The 13962-nt window shown below is 40.3% G+C and overlaps 1 protein-coding gene across 2 annotated transcripts in view; it reads left to right on the top strand.

Annotated features, from left to right (window-relative positions):
- The first annotated feature begins 4086 nt into the window (after nt 1-4086).
- Nucleotides 4087-13962, top strand: part of taok3a (TAO kinase 3a) — a 97896-nt gene continuing 88020 nt past the window's right edge. Inside the window, exon 1 of one of the 2 annotated variants that reach the window (XM_052461829.1) lies at nt 4087-4252. The gene's annotated coding sequence lies outside the window, so the exon portion shown is untranslated. Of the gene's footprint in view, nt 4253-4543; nt 4766-13962 lie in introns of those variants that run through there. The other variant, XM_052461830.1, reaches the window with a different exon arrangement.

Genomic DNA, 13962 nt, shown 5'->3' with positions numbered 1-13962 from the left:
AGAACAGGCAACTAAACATAGAATATAACCCACAAAATACCCAAGGAATATGGCTTCAGGCTAAAGTTAATAAAGCCGCATACAAACATGGTCTCATTTTTGCTTTCTTGAGTAACACCGTACCCAAACTGGCCGTGCGCATCCACAACAAACCTGATCACGACACGCAGGTTGAAATATCAAAACAAACTCTGAACCAATTATATTAATTTGGGGACAGGTCAAAAAGCATTCAACATTTATGGCAATTTAGTTAGCAAGCTTGCAGTTGCTAGCTAATTTGTCCTATTTAGCTAGCTTGCTGCTGCTAGCTAATTTGTCCTGGGATATAAACGTTAAGTTGTTATTTTACCTGAAATGAAAGGTCCTCTACTGCGACAATTAATCCACACATAAAACGGTCAACCGAATCATTTCTAGTCATCTCTCCCCCTTCCAGGCTTTTTCTTCTTTGGACTTTATATGGCGATTGGCATCTAACTTACCACGACGACCAAACAAACACAGTTCCTCTTTCTTTCACCCATATGGGTATCTGCTTCTATAAACCAATGAGGAGATGGGAGAGGCAGGACTTGCACGGTGCTCAGCATCACAAATAGAACTGACTTCTATTTTAGCACTTGGTAACGCAGACACTCGTTGGCACACGCACAAGCAGTGTGGGTGCAAAAATTGAATAACATTTATATTTAAATGTATTTTGCAACGCTCGCGCACGCGACACGAGCGGTGTGGTCAGTATGTAAGGCAGCTCCAAAATGCAAGTGTTTCAGCCTAGATCAGTGCTTTCTGTAGTGGAGGTCAAGTCAGCAGAAAATACCAAGCATTGTGCCTGATTGACAGAACTGAGCCACTCATGGGACAGTATATCACCCCTAAGTCTAAGGTTAGAGTTAGAAAATTTTAGCCCCTTGGGTTCTGTCATAGAGTTTTATTATAAGTGCCCCTCCAAGAAGGTCTAAGGTCATTGGCCACAGATTGACATCAAATCACGTTATATCTACAGTAGCATTGATAGTACCTCCAAAGTCTTAGCTAGCAATCAAACATTATTGGTCACATATACATGGTTAGCAGATGTTAATGCAAGGGTAGCGAAATGCTTGTGCTTCTAGTTCTGACCATGCAGTAATATCTAACAAGTAATCAAACAATTTCACGACTACTACCGTATACAGACACAAGTGTAAAGGAATTAATAAGAATATGTACATATAAATATATGGATGAGAGATAGCTGAACGGCATAAGCAAGATGCAGTAGATGGTATAGAGTACAGTATATACATATGAGATGAGTAATGTAGGGTATGTAAACATTATATATAGTGGCATTGTTTAAAGTGACTAGTGATACATTTACTACATCCAATTATTAATTATTAACATTGATAAAATCTAGTAAGGAAGCAAGCTAACATGGTAAACAACTTAACATCCTATACCGTTAACAATTTAGCTTAGCATGTTAGAATTCCGGATATCATGAGGGGCCGTCATCTTGGACTGGTCACATTATAATAACTGGAAGTTGCGGGTACGGTAACGCATGTTGGCCAGAGGCCATATTGAATATGGAAAAATAACCTTGCGGCCATCTTGAACCTATAGGTTTCAATGGCAATTAGAGTAAATATTGGCCCAACAGAAAAATGATTAATAACGCGACCATAAGGGGATAAACTGGCTATGTAACATGATATACTACAGCAACATGATGTTGATATCGCTACCAACTAAGTTACATCAAGTAACACACACACACACACACACACACACACACACACACACACACACACACACACACACACACACACACACACACACACACACACACACACACACACACACACTAAAGTAGTCCAGAGGTTGTAGCACAAAAGGTGTTCACCAGTTGTAGTCCTTGGATGTGGAAGTCCAGATGTGAAGGGTGCAGTTTGGATGCGCCTGTGTCTCTAATCTCTCTGTACAGCTGGAGTAGGCTGAGGTTAGAGCAGCCTAAACTGGTCCAAACCAGATCCCTCCTTAATGGTGATTGGTTGCGTCAGTCTGGTGATCAGTGATATTTTCCCGGCTAAATGGCAACCAATCAGAGGTCAGTTGACCAAGGTCAGGGGAGGTGAGAGATCTTCAGCCAGACACATCGGCACTGGAATGAGGAGAGGTGTCAATGAGGAGAGGTCTCGGTATGCATTTGGACCCTGACACCTCTTTTGATGAACATATAAAAAATATTTCAAAAGCAGCCTTTTTCCATCTTTGTAACATTGCAAAAATCTGATATTATTATTATTTTTTGTCCAACAATGATGCAGAAAAGCTAATCCATGCTTTTGTCACTTCAAGATTAGACTACTGCAATGCTCTACTCCCCAGATACCTTGACAAGGCACTACACAAGCTTTAGCTAGTGCAAAATACTGCTAGAATCTTGACGAGGACCCAAAAATGTGATCATATTACTCCAGTGCTAGCCTGGCTTCCTGTTAAGACTAGGGCTGATTTCAAGGTTTTACTGCTAACCAACAAAGCATTACCTGGACTTGCTCCTAAATATCTCACCAATTTGTTCCTGCTGTACATACCTACACATACGGTATGGTCACAAGACGCAGGCCTCCTTATTGTTCCTAGAATTTCTAAGCAAACAGCTGGAGGCAGGGCTTTCTCATATAGAGCTCAATTTTTAAGTATTTATTGAAGATTCATCTCTTCAGTACGTCCTATGATTGAGTGTAGTCTGGCACAGGGGTGCGAAGCAGCACGGGCCTGACACTAGAGTGACGAACCACCCTTGCTGTCTCTGGCAGGCTTGCGCTTCGTGCGGCAGTGGAGACCTTCGTGGGCTATACAGGGCCTTGGCTCAGTGTAGTAAGTTAATGGTTTGTTTTATATCACTTTGATGTTGTGGGGGATGTGCTTTGGCAAAGTGGGTGTGGTTATATCCTGCCTGGTTGGCCCTGTCCAGGGGTAAATTTGGACAGGGCCACAGTGTCGTCGCTTCCTCTTCACACCAAGACCTGAGCCCTAGGACCATGCCTCAGGAATACCTGGCCTGACGACTCCTGGATGTCCCCGTCCCCAGTCAACCTGGTCGTGCTGCTGATCCCGTTTCTGCTGTTCTGCCTGCGACTATGGAACCCTGACCTGTTCACGGGATTTGCTACCTGGAAGTGCTGCTGATCCAGTTTCTGCTGTTCTGCCTGCAGCTATGGAACCCTGACCTGTTCACCGGTTGTGCTATCTCGCCCGGGACCTGATGTTTCGTCTCTCTCGCTCTCTCTCGCTCTCTCTCGCTAACCAAAGCATAGGTATTAGCTTAGCAGCCAATGCAAGTCTAAAGGTCCGTCAAGGAGCTTATGCAAACTTGGTTCCGAACCACCCCCAGACCATAATACACATGCACTATGGGATGCATCTCTGCCTGGTGCGCATACATTTTCATTTAAAAAAACCCGTCAAAACGCATCACTGGTGCCCTGGCCTCCTGGACTGCAAGGGAGCCATGAGGCATATTCATTTAATTTGTTGCCTGTTTTTGGATCTATCATTCTCAGGTATAACACCAGATGGCAGTGTCACCTCAGATTTTATGAACACTGCCACGTGACACATTCGGTCAGAATTGACATATTTCTGTGACCGACATTCACTATTTCAGTGTTCAATTAACATGTTCGTTTGATGTGGTCATGAATAATGGACTGAGACCTCATACAGTCTGCCCAAGTATTCATGATCGTTTTTAACATTTTATATTTATTTAAAGCAAAGGAAGGATGTCTGTGATGATCGCCTATAGCAGATAACCGATTAAATTGTTGTCCTCTTCTGTGACTCTGAACTCGATTGTTTTGCCTTGTAATAAATTGGCCATAATATTATGTCAAATTGTGTCGAGTTAAATGTCAAATTTGACAAGAAGCGATCTGATCAGTGCACTTTATTGATCAATAATCAATGGACATTATCTACACAATTGTGGCACATATAGGGGAAACAAGGTTGAATGCTTGTTTTTGTGCCAAACCATAACATTTCTGGAGGTGCATCGAACTGCTTCTTGACACAATCTACGAATTTATTTTTCAGCCTGTCAAACTAGCTGTCAGTGACGAGGGGCTGTACTCGTGTGTTAGCAGAGGACTCTCGAGCCCTCATTCAGGAAGTCCTGACAACTCTTCAGAAAGTCAAGTCATCTCCTCCGGAGTTGGACTAAATGTTATTGGAGACGTGGGATTCATCACTGGTCAGTTTTTACATTGGTATATTCATGATGTGTATATCTTATTGATTTAAACGTTTTACTGTTGTAATTTGCTGACCTCATGCAGTACGAGCGACACTTAAGTTCCTACAACGCTTGCCATCGTGCCTTAGTTTCCACAAGCTGAAGTCGAAGTATGTTACTGTGAATTGAGTATTTCCTAGTCATGCTACCAGGCTAATGTAGATTCGTCTTCATCATGACTCATAGCTTGCCAGATAACATGACTTACTGCCAAAGTTAAGATTTGAACGCATCTGTTGTATTAACGTCAGTCTGTGACCAGAGGCAGCCAGTGGAGTGCGTATGGTAGTTAAACTGTGCAAGCCAGTTAATAACTGTTCTGTTGGTTGGTTACACCTGCTCGCAAAACAATTCTCACTATCGGTTTCATTGAATATTGTTTGTACATACAAGGCTATTTAATCGATGAAAGTATTGCTTGGCAAATGAGGAACAGAGGACGCGTTTTCATAAAAGCACCTGAGCTCATGGGTAAGTGTATTGCCAACAAATGACAAGCCAGTGTGGTACGCAAACTGAATCGCTCGATAAATAGTACACCATGTTTTCAAACCTGTATTTAGTTGCTCAAAAGCATTTCAACTTTATTTTGCTGGCAATTTTTAAAATGGTAATTTTGTTCCAAGAGACGTTTTACTTGGTCATTGGCGAGTTGTCACGAGACAGATGGGTCTACAGTGTAGCCAGACTGTCTGGCTGTGACAGACTGTTTTCCAGCAGACACATTGTTGCGAGTGAACGCTCTACAACCATCTACTTGATCATTTTCTGGACATTCTACGATTGATTGATTACCATACATCGACGACGAAAGCATAGCGCAATGCACATGTTAGACAATGGCAATGGAATGAGCCGATATAGGCAATACAGTAACTGACAGACAGAACAAAAAGTACAGTACGCGAGTCTCGTGCGCCTATTCTATTTGTGCTCGAAGCAAATGTTGGACTTGTGTACACTGGGTAGGCTAGTTTAATGACATTGACGGTTAACTTTCAAAACATTATTCTATTTTCATTACCCGTCTTTTGTCATTCGTGCAATGATTTCAAGCAGAGCTTAGCCACTAATACAGAGCTTTTGTTTCCGTAATCTGCATAAAAGTAAATGTAGGTTAACATGACCCGCTTGAAATGAATGATTTTAAATGGCTAAAATAGCAGCCAGTGGAACAGCCTACAAAAAGCAACCTGACTTCATGATGTCATCTCTTTATGTATACAGCTTGAGTAGCAAACTAACAGATATGTTTTTAATGAACATGCAATAGCTTGCAATTTCCCAAGATATTGCCTTAGCCACGTGAGGTCATGAACTACCATATTTAGCATATTGGTATTCAGAGCTTGTCTTGTTTATTCTGGTTGCCAGGTGTATGTTGAAACCATATTTGTCTTTTAGAGGAGTTTATTTATAAATAAAAAACAACAACTTGCGTTAAGGAAACAAATTAATTAATAAATGAACATATTCTTTCATTACATAAATTGCATAAGCCTATGCTTTCCCATACAGTAACCTCAAGTAGGCCATCTAGGTCATCAGTAAGTCTCTGGTTCTGAGAGAGAAGTAGCTATGAACCAAAAGTTACAGTGCCAGGCCTACTTTTCATTCCATAAGGATGCCTGCATCGCCTGGCTATCTAGCTGATAATACTGGTATCTAGGCCAGTTAAATGTTTATTGTATCAGGATGAATGTTTAATTGAAGACAATAGCCTGAAATAGGTGTGTGTGGCCAAAGTTCAACTGAACTTGCCCTTTAAAATAAAATTGTATTTGTCACATGCGCTGAATACAACTTTACCGGGAATTGTTTGCTTCAGAGCCCTTACCAACGATTCAGAGTATAAAAAAAACACACAAGGAATAAAATGCATAAGAATGAAGCTACATATTCTTACTTACAATGACGGCCAAACCCGGACGATGCTGGGCCCAATTGTGCACCGCCCTATGGGACTCCCGATCACGGCCGGATTTGATTCAGCCTGGATTCAAACTATATACAGGGAGTACCAGATCAGTGTGCAGGGGTACAAGGTATTTGAGGTAGATATGTACATTAAGGCATGGTAAAGAGACTAGGCCTTAGTATGGATAATGAATGTAAGAATTAAGAACAGAGTATATGATTAGTGTGAAAGAGTCTTGGTGGTATGTTTATATAGTGCCTTCAGAAAGTATTCATACCCTTGACTTGGTCCACATTTTGTTGTGTTACAGCCTGAATTCAAAATGGATTCAATATATATTTTTCTCACCCATCTACACACACAACCCCATAATGGCAAAGTGAAAACAAGTTTTTACAAAATTTGGCAAATGTACAGAAATATATGATTTACATAATTATTCACACCCCTGAGTCAATACATGTTACAATCACCTTTGGCAGCGATTACAGCTGTGACTATTTCTGGGTAAGTCTCTAAGAGCTTTGCACACCTGGATTGTACAATGTTCGCACATTATTCTTTGAAAAATGATTCATGCTCTGTCAAGTTGGTTGTTAATCATTGCTAGAGAGCCATTTTCAAGTCTTGCCATAGATTTTCAAGCAGATTTTAAGTCGTATGTAACTAGGTCACTCAGGAACATTCAGTGTTGTCTTTGGTAAGCAACTGCAACTATATGGGTCCTTGTATTTTAGGTTATTGTCCTGCTGAAATTTGTCTCCCAGTGTCTGTTGGAAAGCCACCTGGACCAGGTTTTCCTCTAGGATTTTGCCTGTGCTTAACTCTATTGTTTTTCTATTTATCCTAAAAAAAATTCCCTAGTCCTTCCGATGACAAGCATTATCCATAACATGATGCAGCCATGCTTGAGAATATGAAGAGTGGTACTCAGTGATGTGTTGTTGGATTTGCCCCAAACAATGCTTTGTATTCAGGACACAAAGTACATTTCTTTGCCACATTATTTGCATTTTTACTTTAGTGCCTTATTGAAAACAGTATGCATGTTTTTGGAATATTTTTATTCATTACAGGCTTCTTTCTTTTCATAATGTCATTTAGGTTAGTTTTAGGGATGCACAATGAACATATCGGAATCGGCCGATGTCTGTTTAATTTAACGCCGATGTGCAAAACCGATGTCAAAGCTGACATGCATACCTAATAAAACGTAGGTACATGACTAATGACGCCACGTAAAATGTTGTGCAACACAGCATTCCTAACCTAGCCCACAGTCTGCTGTGTGGATCAATCAGTCAACAAGTCAAGCAGTCATTTGAAAGAGTAAGAACATTTCAGCGAGACAACTCAAAGGCGAAATCCATTAAATCCAAGATAATGGATTTAATTTCCCTTGACAATCAACCGTTCTCTGTCGTGGGTGATGTTGGCTTTCGCCGACTGGTGGAGCACCGGTACACACTACCAAGTGCGCTATTTTTCAGATGTTGCCCTACCGGAGTAACACATTAATTGCGTCACTGTTTTAAGCTTCATGACATACTGTCATATTATGGAACGCCGTTTGGATCTTTGCGTGTCAAAAAAGATACAGTAAGCGCTGTGAAGCTGTACAAAACAATCTGCAAACACCGGCCACAAACGATGTGTTTACAATACCGCGTTGGTAATAAAGCATAATTTGTTCGACCGCAACTTGTAGGGTAGCTAGTTTTAGGTTAGTACCTAGCTTGCACCAATACAACTAGCCTGAAAACAATGACCAGTAGAAACTGCAGTCATTTTCATTAATCTTAGCAATGATTTAGGAATCCTTATGAGTAAGTATTTGCTTGGTTGCCACTTGGTGTTCTCCTATTGAAATGGAACTTCAGTTCATGAAAATAAATAGCTAGCCAGCTACTTAACCCTGTTGCCCAGAGCTAACGTTATAAGCAGCCAGCTAGCTTCATCTGGCTAGTGAGGCTCAACCGGACCGGGTTATGTGTTGTGATGCTAGCCGCAATACGGATTAGGCACAATAGTGGAATTTGTGGTTTACCTTCAAAATAAAATAACGTCATTGACAGTGATGAGAATACAATTTTATTTTGAAGGCTAAAGCCCACTGTTGTGGCTAATCCTTATTGTGGCTAGCTTCACATAGATGGGTCTGACCACCATTAATCAAATAAGAACTGTCTTATAAATTAGGGTTATTTTAGATGACACCTAGCTATATAGTTTGCTAGCTAGCGATAGCTGCTGAAACAGATTTGTCGTTTTGCCATGTTTTTGGGGAAGAACATTGACAGAACATTATGACAGCACTGTAGGTGCACGAGACAACATTACCAGCATCATAGCATACGTATCGGTGAATCGTTGTGACATGAAATACGAGTGATAGTTCTTACACAATGTAAAAAAAATCAAGAACGTGTTTAATTATTATGTGACGTGCAGTCATATTCAGGTCCTGATTGGTCAACAACTGTTATTTGACATGGAAAGACCCAAACGGCGTTCCATATGTCCTGGTTGAGAATGAAACGACTGATCAAATGCACAATGAAATGGCACAGCAAGTAAGTGAAAGAAATAGTTTTTGATTATGTTTTACTGGTATTGGAGACATACGTAAATGCCAACAAAATAACTTTTTTTTGTGTGTGTAACCTTTTATTTAACTAGGCAAGTCGGTTAAGAACAAATTCTTATTTACAATGATGGCCTAACCCGGACAAAGTTGGGCCAATTGTGTGCTGCCCTATGGGACTCCCAATCACAGCAGGATGTGATACAGCATGGATTTGAACCAGGGACTGTAGTGATGCCTCTTGCACTGAGATGCAGTGCCTTAAATCGCTGTGTGTGTGTTTAACTAATTAACTGTACTAGAATGCTTAAAAGGCCGCGAAAAAACGTTTACCGATCAGTTTTTATTTATTTATTTTTTTGGCAAGGAAAATATTGGATATCGGTATCGGCCAAAAATGTAATATCGGTGCATCACTAGTTAGTATTGTGTTGTAACTACAATGTTGTTGATCCAGCCTCAGTTTTCTCCTATCACAGACATTCAACTCTGTAACTGTTTAAAGTCACCATTGGCCTCTTGGTGGGTTACTGGGTTAAGAACGCCTGTATCTTTGTGGTGACTGGGTGTATTAATACACTGTTAAAATTATAATTAATAACTTCAAAATGGTCAAAGGGATATTCAATGTGTTCTTTTTTATTTTTTCCCATCTACCAATAGGTGCCCTTCTTTGTGAGGCATTGCAAAACCTGGTCTTTGTGGTTGAATCTGTGTTTGAAATTCACTGCTCGACCTTACGATTGTATGTGTGGGGTACATCGATGAGGTAGTCATTCAAAAATCATGTTAGCCACTATTATTACACACAGTGAGTCCATGCATCTTATTATGTGACTTGTTAAGCACATTTTTACTCATGAACGTATTTTGGCTTGCCATAACAAAGGGGTTGAATACTTATTGACTCAAGACATTTCAGCTTTTCATTTTTAAATAATTTGTAAACAATTCCACTGGCATTATGGGGTATTGTGTGTAGGCCAGTGACACAACATCTCACATTAATACATTTTAAATTCAGTCTGTAATACAACAAAATGTGGAAAAAGACAAGAGGTATGAATACTTTCTGAGCTCACTGTAGTGTGTGTGTGGTACCAGTCATGAGTTTGGACATCTACTAGTGAATACATTATAACTTTGAAATAACACATATGAAATCATGAAGTAACCAAAAATAAAGCAAAATATATTTGAGATTATTTAAAGTAGCCACCCTTTGCCTTTAACAGCTTTGCTCACTCTTGGCATTCTCTCAACCAGCTTCACCTGGAATGCTTTTCCAACAGTCTTGAAGGAATTCCCATATATGTGACCGACCGGCTCAAATCGGTCTTATGTAGTAACATTGGAAATGGTGTTTTTTACATTGGATAAAATTAGAGACTTAGAGCTACCAAATGGTTTATCATATACTACAGTTAAGAAACAATGGGAAAGTAATTTTGCTTTTAAACGTTCAGTACTAACAGAAGTCAAGCACCCAAGCTAACTTGTTAGCTACTTCCAGACACAAATGACAGAACAGCTCACTGAACATTACTCGTCCTAGCAGAGCTGGTTAGGCTGTTATGTTATCCAGAGCATTGGTGACTGCAACTGTGCCGTCAGATTGTTTGTTCATATATTCGAAATGTGTGGCTCTCGGAGCGTGCAGAGAGCACACAGGACACTGACCGATGAGTAGGGTTGATCCGAAATTTCTGACCTCAAAGGCAGTCAAGCACTCAAGCTGACATTGGCTAGCTTGCTAGCTACTTACAGACACATAATGAGAGAACTCCCCACTCTGACCATTTTACTCGCCCTAGCAGAGCTGTTTAGGCATCAAGAGTGTTGGTGACTGTGATGCTGGCAACAATTTACTAACTTTTTTTTGACGACGTTTACTGACACCGGCTATATTCAACAGGTGTTGTGTTCATAAATTCATCAGTTATTCTGCACTCTGGCACACTCAGAAGAGAGTGCTCTGAAGTCAGTAGATGGCCAGACTGAATTTACAAACACACCCGAAATGGTTACTTGCATAGGAGTCTTAAGTTCTTATGGTATAGGGGATGCTTGCGTCCCACTTGGCCAAAAGCCAGGGAAAATGCAGCATGGCAAATTCAAATACATTTATATAAAAATCTAACTTTCATTAAATCACACATGTAAGATACTAAATTAAAGCTACACTCATTGGGAATCCAGCCAACATGTCAGATTTTAAAAAGCCTTTTCGGCGAAAGCATAAGAAGCTATTATCTGATGATTGCACAACAGTAAACAAAGAGGGTAGCATATTACAACCCTGCAGGCGCTACACAAAACGCAGAAATAAAATATAAAACATGCCTTACCTTTAACGAGCTTCTTTTGTTGGCACTCTCTCATAAACATCACAATTGGTCATTTTTGTTCAATTAATTCTGTCCATATATATCCAAAATGTCAATTTATTTGGCGCGTTTGATCCAGAAAGAAACGGCTTCCAAATTGCGCAAAAATATTTCAAAGTTGCCTGTAAACTTTGCCAAAACGATTCAAACCTACTTTTGTAATACAACTTTAGGTATTTTTAAAGGTTAATAATCGATCAAATTGAAGACGGGTCTATCTGTGTTCAATACAGGAAGACAAACCAAGCTACTTTTCAAGTCTAGCGCAACTCTCAACAGTGTTACGCGGTTCCTAGATGGCCATACTTCATTGCACAAAGGAATAACCTCAACCAAATTCCAAAGACTGGTGACATCCAGTGGAAGCGGTAGGAACTGAAAACAAGTTCCTAAGAAATATCATTTCCCAACGAGAAATCACTGAATAGACAGAGACCTAAAAAAATAATATTCTGAACAGTTAGTCCTCTGGGTTTTGCCTGCTACATAAGTTCTGTTATACTCAGACATGATTTAAACAGTTTTAGAAACTTCAGTGTTTTCTATCCACATCTACTAATAATATGCATATCTTATATTCTTGGCATGAGTAGCAGGAAGTTGAAATTGGGCAGGTAAACAAGGAACCATAATCACAACTAATGATGTTACTAACCTGCATGAATCTGCAGGTAGCTAACCTACCAGGTTCAATGCTAACTAGCTAACATTAGGCTATAGCTAGCTATGCACATGGCTCTTTCTGTCAATTAGATATAATATGTAGTATCTGAAAATGTAGTTAGACTGTTTTACATCATTCATGGATGGACGTGTCTCCTGTTGCCATGGTTGCCCTTAGTTTGAAGATGTAATCCGGAGACAGGTGCTTTCTTCGTCTCCTTAGCTATCATAATCAAATTCCACAGATTTTCAAAACTTGGTCCTCCAGAAAGTGGAGAGCAAAATTTATGCTGTTTTGATACACGATACATAAAACAAAAAAAGCTGCGTTAGACAGAATTACCTAGACTTACTGACCAGCTCAAATAGTCAGAAACATGCTACATGGCAGACTGATCTCCCAGCATGTCAAGCCCACTCATGATCTCTGCCAATCATGGCTAGCTGGAAGGTTGGTGTCTTTTTAAACCAACTAGGCTCGTAATACATTTGTTTTTGCTTTTTCTGCCCAATTTCGTGGTATCCAAATTGGTAGTTACAGTCCTGTCCCATCGCTGCAACACCCGTACGACGGACTCTGGAGAGGCGACGGTTGAGAGCCGCGCATCCTTCGAAACACAACCCAGCCAGTCCTCATGAGTCCTCACGAGAGCCAGTTTCATCATAGAGCTTGATGGTTTTTGCGACTGCACTTGAAGAAACTCAAAGTTCTTGAAATGTTCCGGATTGACTGATCTTCATGTCTTAAAGTAATGATGGACTGTCGTTTCTCTTTACTTATTTGAAATGTTCTTGCCATAATATGGACTTGGTCTTTTACCAAATAGGGCTATCTTCTGTATACCTCTCCTACCTTGTCAGAACACAACTGATTGGCTCAAACGCATTAAGATGGAATGCAATTAACTTTTAACAAGGCAAACCTGTTAATTGAAATGAAGTCCTCATTAAGCTGTATGAGAGAATGCCAAGAGTGTGCAAAGCTGTCAAAGGGTAGCTACTTTGAAGAATCTCAAATTTAAAATATATTTTGATTTGTTTTACACTTTTTTGGTTACTACATGATTCCATATGTTATTTCACAGTTTTGATGTCTTCACTATTTTACAATGTATACAATAGTAAAAATAACGAAAAACCCTTGAATGAGTAGACGTGTCCAATCTTTTGACTGGTACTGTATGTCTTGTGAGTGTGTGTATAGTCAGTACAAGATAATTCAATGTTTACACTGACTAACAATTCAGTAGTTTTATGGCTTGGGATAGAAGCTATGTCAGAGCCTGTTCTTCCAAGAGCCAATGTTCCGTTACCGTTTGCTTGACAGTAGCAGAGTGAACAGTTTATGGCTTTGGTGGCTGAAGTCTTTGACAATTTCCTCTGACACTGCCTGATATAGAGGTCCTGGATGGCAGGGAGCTGTCCCTGTCATGTACCGGGCCGTCCGCACCACCATCTGTAGCTCTTGAAGGCGGTGCATTTGCCATACTAAGCGTAATGCAGCCAGTCCAGATGCTCTCGATGGTGCAGCTGTAGAACTTTCTTCCATTCACCGCCCCCTGTCATCTGAACACTGTTAGTTTAGCTTGTCTGTTGAATATTCCGATGTGACATCCTCTCTGCCTCCCAAATGGCTCTGTATGTAGTGCACTACTTTTGACAAAGGCCCATAGTGCACTACATAGGGAATAGGGTGCCATTTGGGATGCACACCCTGTCACTGACATATTGTGTATCCATGATCTTTTGGCTGGTTCAATGGTTGTGAGTATATGGTATGTGTGCATTACATACAAGTGGTGGTCAGAGAGAGGAAGAGAAAGAGACTGAGCTTGTGTCTCAAATGTGCACTATAAAGGTAATAGGGTGCCAACTTTTTTGACCAGGGCCTACTAATTTTGACCAATGCCCAAATGGAATTGGGTGCCATTTGGGACAATGGCAGGCCCAGCCTCCAGGTCTCTCTCCCAGGCAGGCATACTCTATTTCAGGGGGAGGTTTATACACTGGCAACAAAAAATTAAATACGAAAAAAGTATTGCTCTGAAACTCGAAATTGAGCTAAGCATCCCGTTTCCATTGATCATCCTTGAGATGGTTCTACAAATTGATTAGA

The sequence above is a fragment of the Oncorhynchus keta genome, chromosome 14, assembly GCF_023373465.1.
Source record: "Oncorhynchus keta strain PuntledgeMale-10-30-2019 chromosome 14, Oket_V2, whole genome shotgun sequence".
Taxonomy (NCBI): Eukaryota; Metazoa; Chordata; class Actinopteri; order Salmoniformes; family Salmonidae; genus Oncorhynchus; species Oncorhynchus keta.
Note: the sequence above shows the minus strand (reverse complement) of the source record. Positions and strands in the feature narration are given on the sequence as shown.